This window comes from Helianthus annuus, chromosome 12 (genome assembly GCF_002127325.2).
Source record: "Helianthus annuus cultivar XRQ/B chromosome 12, HanXRQr2.0-SUNRISE, whole genome shotgun sequence".
NCBI classification, from domain to species: domain Eukaryota; kingdom Viridiplantae; phylum Streptophyta; class Magnoliopsida; order Asterales; family Asteraceae; genus Helianthus; species Helianthus annuus.
Genome location: NC_035444.2, coordinates 142,334,390 through 142,343,291, shown reverse-complemented (window position 1 = coordinate 142,343,291; position 8,902 = coordinate 142,334,390). Strand labels below are relative to the sequence as shown.

Sequence of the window (8,902 nt, the reverse complement as noted above, 5' to 3'; positions counted from 1 at the left end):
TGATATATAACTACAATCAACAATTAAAGATTTGATATATTAAATTTTATAGGGACCCCTTAAATATAATTTGGTGGACACCATAAAAAGCAAATGAAAGCTGGTGTAGTGGTAAACCTCTACTTTACTAACAAGAGGTCATGAGTGCAATCCTAGTATAGTTTTTTTTTTTTTTTTTTACTTTTTTTTAAATCTAATTCAAATATAGGATTTCTTAAAAAAAACAAAAAAGTAAAAAACAAACAGATGCCCGCTCCTCTTCTTTATAGATAAAACTAACTGACTTATTTAGTTTATAACTTAAATTTTGTTACTTGTCTATTTGTTTAAGAATAACATCGTATTTTTATTTTGTGTTTTCTAATGAGTAATAATTATATATTTTTGTTATATGTTCCTCGCTATGACCTGAGCCGAACGAGGACCGACCTGAATATTTTAACGTTTTATTGTGAAAATTTTGAACACAAAAAAATGGACCCTATTGGAAAAAAATCCTGGGTCCGCCACTGATAACGACCATACTTAGTAGGCATACTACACTTTAATAATTACGATATATCGGCATGATGGGTCGTATTGGGTAATAACGATCCATAAAAAGTTGTAATTATAAATGGCTTGTGTTCGTGTCAAACCCGGCAGGTGATACGACGCTGATGTAAAGGGTCATGGTAACCATAAGAGTCATGACCACGCTCTATAGCCTAATACCACTTAAAATTTCAAACGCTTATCCTTGAAATTTTTTCATTCCCTCCATAAAAGTTAAAACCCTCTTCTACGCAAGATTCCCTCCCAAAAGTCAAAAACTCTAAAAAAATTTCAGTTTCCCCATCCCCACTCCCACCCCAAATCAATCTGTGTGAGCTCCCCTCTCAATCCCAATCGTTTCCCAAATCTTTGAACCGCTACCTCACCACCATGAACGGCTGAGCACCACCCTCCCACCACTGCACAACCACACCACCTATTTAGAAGCCCCCTCGTCCTCATTCAATAGCCCATCATCCTCGTTCAACAACCCAATCATCCTCGTTCAAAAGTCCCTAAGTTTGTTAGGTTCAAGAGGGTTTATTGTTTAGCATTGGCCATCAACTTTGAACAGGTAAAAGTAACTTCATGATTCTACCTAGTTCTTATAATTTCAATTTATTATTTGGTGCCCTAGTTCTTATAATTTCAATTTATTAGTATTTATCATTCGAATTGATACAGTAATTGGTACCGAGAGTAGTTTTTGTTGATTACACTAATTCCCTGTGTGAGTGTGAATTGTCAATTTAAATGTATACCATATGTTACTGTTTTAGGATCACAAGATATTAATTTAATTTACACAAATATTTTTTGGTTGGCCACAATTTTAGTTAATGATTATATAAAATTAGCCTCAAGTATTAGATGGACAAGCATTGGTGGTATTGTGACGGCTATGTTTATTGCTTCGAACTAAGACTCGAAGACGCCTTATTGTATTTTTATGATGTCTTAAGCTTATATTTTGCAAACTTGTATGAGACATTTCAGCGTGTTTGATTCTTCGTTGCTTATTGATTGTGTCAATGGTGAGTTGATAAGTTGATTTATTGAGGTGTGTGTTGGTGTTTCCAGATCTTGATTGATGTCGTTAGTTGTTTAGTTTGATTAGTTTGGCTTCGGATGTTTTAAAATCATCTTTGTTAGCATGAGGTTAGTTTAGAGACAATATAAGCTTGTATGAGACATTTAAGTGTGTTCGGTAATCTATGCTATGTTGTTGAATGCGCAAGAGGCACTCAAGGCGCATAGGCCTTGTTTGGAGCCTAGCCGCAATGAATGACTTGAAGTGGTTGTGATATCGATCATGGCTGGATAGAGTACTTATTGAAATGTGATTGATGAAGTATTGCAGTTTGAATATTTTGTGGCATATCGATCTTGCTACCCAGAACACTTTGTGTATACAGTTTTTCCAGGCATGTAACTTCTCACGGTGTTTCATATGCTGGTGGTTTTATTTTGAAAGGCTTTTGAAAGTTTAGTTGGTTAACAAGGTATAATCATGTTTTTTTCTGGTGGATACTTAACACATTTGTATGTCAAGTTAATTATTTTCAGCTTATGAGTTTACTCTTCTTATTAGGGGATTTGTACACACCTATATTTGTGCCCTTTATTGTTACTTTCTTTGACTCTGAAAATTGCATAAAAAAATCCGTTTAGAGACGTCTGATGAAAATTGAAACTTGATTTGGTATTTTGGTGACCTTCTTGAGAACTTGTTAAAACAAATTCTTCTAGTTTTCTTTTCTAATGCTTGTTAATCTTAGTTCCTTTTTAAAAAGACATTGTATGGAACTATGGATGCTATCTATTTTCCTTAACTTCTGTTGGTTAAACACATATTCTTAGTTAATTATTTATTTTATGCTTTAGATTGTTTAGGCAAGCGTTTGGGACCAAAGCTTCTTGGGAGGGGTGAAGACTCAGGGGTAAACCTTCTGCACACAGTATCTGTGATGAAGCAGAACGATTTGGTGTAATCGGGTTCGGTTATTTGGTAAAAACCGATGTACCCGGATGGTTCTGGAACCGATACACGAGTCTTCTTTTACGGCCAGTTTTAGGTTCTATACTTCTATATTTTCATCATCTTCAGTTTTCAGGTCGGGTCGGTTAAACATCGGGTCGGGTCAGTTATTGAACTTTGCTTGCTAATGTATAGGTGTGTTCATGAGCCGCACCGAACCGAATGGAGGTATGCTCGTGCTCGGTTTGGTTCAGATTTAGCCATTTAGGAAATCGAGCGGAAATCTTATGCTCGAACTCGGTTTGGTTTAGAACCGAGCCACCCAGTTCGGTTCGCTTTTGCTCAGTTTTATTTAGCATTCCTACACAGCCATTCATTCACCAAAATTCACCAACTTATATGTCTCACACACACTTAACAATTTAACAATTTTAATATCATTGGCAATCTAAACCAATTTTAAGTCATAGGTATGCCCTTTTTTTTACTTCAGTTTTCTTTATCAGCACATAACTTCAGTTTATTAATATGTATACGATTTGAAAGTCACATAACTTGGTTTTGCTTAAGTATGACAGCATTAGCATTTGAAAGTCACTTTGTGTGGATGAATTCATTGATTTGTTGGATGAATTGCAAGATTATGAAAACTAGTGAGAAATACAGAAAGATCTTTTTATCAAATGGTCACATGGATCTTAGTTGATATCTTCAACATCCTAATTATGCAGATTCGAAATCTTCTTATATTATATATCTTGCATTTATGCAGATTCGAAATCTTCTTATATTATATATCTTGCATTTATGCAGATCAATCCAAGGCATCATTATGGGCATAATCTTCACTTTTATTACCTTAAATGGTTGCACTATCCAAGCAAAGAAGCTTTTTTACTGGTAAGAACATGTTACAAAGCTTAAGCGTTTAGCAAAGAATAATATTTATGAATTATGTACCGAATTTTAATTTTTTTTTGAAAAGTCAGGATGGATAGTGGGCGATATGGTCCTTATATGCTACATAGCGAATAGTGATAAATAGCGGGCGCTATTTAAAATTTTTTTTATATGTATATTATATTCTAAAATCGGTCTACCTGGTATATACACTATTTTACATGTATATTTAACAAATTCCTAAAATCCAGCTATTTTATAGCTATATTTAATCACTATATATATTTGAAAAATAAAAAAATAAATAAAACTGAAATCCCGCTATTTATGACTACATACCCTATAGTGAGCTATGACCTATACGCTACGTTATTTGCTATAGTGACCATAGCGACCGCTATTGACGACTATGCGGTCTACTATTGATTACCGATTAATCGACGATTAATCCCAATTTTTACAACATTGCTTCAGGTTTTCTATTGATTTTTTTTTCAGCAGCTGTTAGATTGATTGATAATGTAAATGTAGATTGTTTGCTTTCTTATTGATACGTAAGATACATGTGTTTTAGGTTGGAACTCGGTGAGTAATGGGGGAGAATTGTAAGAAGTATGGTGTTCCACTCTACGGTGCTTCTTTCGTACCACATAATGCACTCAAATCATCTGGCACAGATGCCAAGAAAGAAGACGAAGATTCCGGTAACCGACCAAACTATGTGATTTTTGCGGGTGGCGGTGGTGAAGGTCGAAGTGGGATCCCTAATTCTCTAGTCATCTCACTTTTTGATTCGGCCTCTAATTCCCTTTCTGATCAGCCTGTGAGTTCCAGTTTTCATTATACACTGTCGATATTGTTGATATTGTACGCTTACTGATGTTATAACTTGTATAACATGTGATGGTTGAGCCTTAATGATTAAATTCTTTTTATAAGGTGGAGAAACTTGAAACTGGTGATGATCTGCCGTACAGAATGGCTGTTCATCCTGGTGGAGAAGGTGTAGTTTGTTTGTTGCCAAAAAGTTGCAGGTAATCCTGAACGTGAAATTGACAGAAAAAAGTGAATTGACTACATTGAAGCTTTTTTTGGTGATAAGTTGTTACCGTTATAAATTTGGTTCACAGATGGTTTGAATGGGATACAATCACGAGTGATGATACCATTGAATTGAGTCTAAAGCCATCTGAGAAAGTGTTTTGACAAATTGGAAGATATTGGTCAACAAGTAGCAGTTACCCTTAGTCAGGATGGTTCTCTACTTGCCGTTGGTGGTGAGGTAAAGGCCATCTTTCACATGATTATCGAAAACTATTATATATTTATTTATAGAAACAAATGCTTAATTTGTACAGTTATTGTGCAGTACAGGATGGTACGTTGAGGATGTTCAAGTGGCCTAGCGTGGCATTAATCCTTGATGCGCCTAAGGCTCATACATCTGTGAAGAATTTAGGTAGCGTTCGTTTCATGGAATGGAATTGGGAAGCTTTTCTTTGTAAAATTGATCTTGGTTTGGGGAGGGAGGAATTTGAAATCCAATGAATTTCTTTAATCAATGAAATTTGTGACTATTTCAACATTCCATTCCATTCCTTCATTAGAGTGAAGGATTTCTAACGAATGTTGAAATAGTCACAAATTTCATTAGAGTGAAGGATTTCAAATTCCTCCCTCCCCAAACCAAGATCAATTTTACAAAGAAAAACTTCCTAATTCCATTCCATTCCATTCCATGAGACGAACGCTACCTTAGATTTCAGGTTAACTTTAGTTTCTTCGTCAGGCTTTAGATTTTTTTTTTTTTTTTAATTTTGTCTGATGTTTATTGGTGTTTATCTGTCTCAGTCCTGACGGAAAATATCTTGTGTCGGTTGGAAGTGGCCCTGGTAGGGTTTGGGATATCTCATCATCAATAGCCAAAGCTTCTTTATCAAAAGAAAATGTAAGCATTTATCTCTATGTTTTTAGACCGTGTTTTGCAATTTGCCTACACTAATTAGAGTCACGTGTCCCGTTCAGGATGAAGTTTTTGGATTTTGCAAATTTTCACTTAATGGAGAGAGTGATCCCTTTCTCTATGTCACTGCAATGCGAGGTAGTCTTCTAGTTCTATTGTTGCTAGCTAAACTTTACTCATATAAGTTATGAACAAGAACTCATCCATAGTTGTTAATAGCACTCATAGCAAGCACTACAGCGAATAACTTACTGAAGCACTCATTCATCGTTATCTGATTTTGGCCCCTCCATAGTGAGTAAATAGTGGGATTTCAGGTTTTTTTTTTTGTTTTAATATAAATAGCTGTAAAATATCCATATACAATAGCTGGATTTTAGGTTTATTTGTTAAATATACGTATAGATACACCGTATACGGATATAATAAACATATAAAATATTTCTAAAATTTTCTTCTAGTGTATCGCTAAACATAAAATAGCACCTGCTATTTCATTGCTATCGCTACGTAGCGTTAGGTTGCTTGTCACTATCGTCCGCTATTCACTCTTAACAACTATGAATTCGTCCCATAATTAATGCAAATATTTAACGACTTTGGACTATTAGTCAAAGATTTGAAATACCCCTCAGACGATGACATGGAGAACCTTGTGGGACAAAATTATGCTATCTATTTATTTTTTAATTATTGCTAGTGAACCTTTTTGATGTGGGTAGATCGAGGTGGAAGTATTGTGAAGTGGAACACCACAACATGGAAGCGGAGAAGCTCAAAGCATGTTGTGTGGGGCCCGATCTCTGCCTTCAATGTATCATACGACGAGAAGCTCCTTTCCATGTAAGAGTTTGTTTCTTTTATCGACTTTTGGTTTTATAATTTTTCAAGTTGACATATATTTGTGTTAAAGAATAGATGGCAATATGTCTGTATAGCGTTTTTATGCAGACATGAGATAATTCTTATATTGAATGCTGTTTTTAAGAGTACATTGTAGTGGTGACAAAATGGGCGGGTCATGCGTAGAACAAAACAAGTTTAAGGCAAATGAATATTTTCAATACTTTGTTTAGGTTGAGTTGGTTTTCTCTAGGTTGAGTTGAGTTGGTTATAAATAAAATAATAAAAGCTTATAAATTATAATAGAAATCCATGCATAGTAGTTAAAGTCGCAGGGCACAAAGGGTTTGCTTGTCACCTAGGCACAAGACACAAGGCACAAAAATGCAAGAAAAGGCAATCGTAGGAAAATTATATATGTACCTATGTTGTCAAAAGCGTAAAAAGCGCGCGCCTAGGCGCTCGGGCATAGCGAGGCACACCTATAGCGCCTGGTAGTAGCCTAGGCGCAAAAATGGGGTTTTTTCGAAAAAACAGTGTTGAGGCGCAAAAAGGCGCAAAAACGGTGCTGAGGCGCATCGCATAAGCAGAAAACAAAAGGTATGGTTATGAGATCTAATCATTTGAACATGAATTGTGAAATTTCAGGTTGAATATAGTGAATTGGCTGATGTGGCGATAATAAGGAGTAAGTGCAGGGAACAACTATGAAGTGTGAAATACCATCGCTAAGAAAGAGTTAACACAATGAATATTTTACTCGTATTAAGATTGTAAAAGAGATTCATGAGTGCAATAGAGTTTTGAGTTTTTGTTCAAACATTTTTTAAATATTTGATTTGTATGTTTGATATTTAGACTTAGATTGACACTTATTAGTTATTTCTTTGCAAACATTTGGAATCTTTGTAAGACGATTGATTGAACTTTTTAATTGAATTGATTATATTATTATGATTTCTACATTTTACAATTTTATTTTTATTTTTTTTTCTTTGATGTAAATAAATAATAATTGTAATCAATAAAAATTAATATGATAAATAATTTGATTTGATTTTTGTGGCAAAAAATATGTGCCACTAAAAGCCCAAAAGTTTGTAGTGGCAGAAAAATCAGTGCCACTAAAAGCCTATATACTTTGTGTGGCAGATTGAAAAAGTGCCACGAAATGGCTTTAGTGTCAGCGCTTCTAGTGGCACTTTTTTTGTGTGCCGCCCATTCCTACGGATGTTTTTAGTGGCACTTTTTTGTTGTTTTGTGGCATTTTTTGTATGTCACCAAATGACATTTTTTTTTGTAGTGATATATTGCTAAATCGCAATATTTTTTCGCATATTTCGCATACTTTATCGCTATCACATCACATTGCACTTGCTAACAACCGCGAAGATGTCAAGTGAGGACCAATTCTACCCTCCTTGATAGCCGTGATGTGTCGCAATGCAACTCATTACTCAAAACACACATCAACGTTCACGATGATGTTGAGTGAGGACCTATTCTACCCTCCTCAATGACCATGAGGCGTTGCAAAGTAACGCATATTCGAAACGAAACCCGGTTATTGTATCGCAACTTTGAAATATGGATATGTATATACGACCCAACGTGGCTAATTATAATAAATATATAAAAATGTGGACGAAAATGTGTACCCAAACTATCGCAGCGCCAAACCATCAAAACGGAACACCAAAACTCAGCTCGCCGGAGGCGTTTGATCGAATGACATTTCGATCGAATGGCATTTCGATCGAATGGCCATCCGATCGGACAGCCATCCGATCGGACAGCCATCCGATCGGACATCCATCCGATTGGACAGCCATCCGATCGGACAGCCAACCGATCGGACAGGCCACCTGATCCACAACACTTCACCATCCCTTATATCCTTTTTACCTATAAATAGCACTTGTCACATCACTTTTCAAGTGATGTGACAGCTCTCACTCGACCAACACGCTTTGAGGCTATTCTCTCTCGATTTCTCGCGATTCTTGTAAATTTTTACCCCAAATCTTGTAGTTCTATGATGTACACGCACTTCTTCATCATTTTCTCTTCTAAATCTTAACTTTTAACCGTGAAATCAATAGATTTGAGGTGCTCTAGGATGATGTCATCATGGAGTTCTTATGAGCTTCAAGTGTTGGCCTCAACCCACCAAGAACAACTCAGATACGAAGGATTTCCACAAGAATAAACAACATTTTCACAACAGATCTACACATAATCATTAAAAGATGGTTCTCCAACTTTCTTTCAACTCTTTTACACTCAATGCACTTCAAACCGATAGAATCGGAGCTTGTATCGACTTTCTACTCATTTATAGGGTCGTGTTGATTCAAGATCTGGTTTCTATCAAAGTGACAACCGATTTCGGGTTAACTAAGAACGACCATCATGAACCAGCCAACCGGTCAGATTTGGGTGATACCTGTCCGATCGGGTCTGTTGGCTCGAGATGGGGTTTCTGTTGTTAGCACATCACAATACCGTCTCGGTCAAAATTTCCAAAACCTTCAAATAATCAGGTGCCAAGGACGATCAGATGGTTAGGACGAATTGCCGTCCGATCGGACAGTCGTCCGATCGGACAGGCTGTCAGCTGATCGGACAGGCTGCCAACCGATCGGGCAGCAGCCCATCCGATCGGGCAGCAACCCATCCGGTCG

The 8,902-nt window shown here is 36.2% G+C and overlaps 1 pseudogene; it reads left to right on the top strand.

The window, feature by feature from the left end:
• The first annotated feature begins 799 nt into the window (after positions 1-799).
• On the top strand, positions 800-7,175 carry LOC110895526 (annotated as a pseudogene).
• Positions 7,176-8,902: the final 1,727 nt, after the last annotated feature.